Here is a 523-nt window from a genome sequence, read left to right as displayed (position 1 = left end):
ATCTTCCACTGAGGATTCCATGGGCTCTGGGCTCAGATTTGAACAGTCCTGTCAGGGGTCCCTGTCAAGTATTGCTTGGGTTCTGATTTGCTACCACTGTCCCCCTGATGCAAATGTCCTTCCCTTTTCATTTCTTTTTAAAAAACTGTACTATTTTATTTATGTATTTGATGTTTTTGAACTGTGCTATTGAAGAAGGCTCTTAACAGTCCCTTGGACTGCAAGGAGGTCAAACAAGTCCATCCTTAAGGAAATAAACCCTGAATGTTCATTGGAAGGACTGATGCTGAAGCTGAATCTCTAATACTTTGGCTACCTGGTGGGAAGAACTGACTCTTTGGAAAAGACCCTGCTGCTGAGAAAGATTGAAAGCAGAAGGAAAATGGGGTGACAGAGGATGAGATGGTTGGATGCCATTACTAATGTAATGGATATGAGTTTGAGCAAACTTCGGGAGTTGGTGAAGGACAGAAAAGCATGGTATGCTTCAGTCTATGGGGGCTACAAAGAGTTGGACACGATT

Source organism: Bison bison, unplaced genomic scaffold (assembly GCF_000754665.1).
Source record: "Bison bison bison isolate TAMUID 2011002044 unplaced genomic scaffold, Bison_UMD1.0 scf7180017864500, whole genome shotgun sequence".
Taxonomy (NCBI): Eukaryota; Metazoa; Chordata; class Mammalia; order Artiodactyla; family Bovidae; genus Bison; species Bison bison.
Note: the sequence above shows the minus strand (reverse complement) of the source record.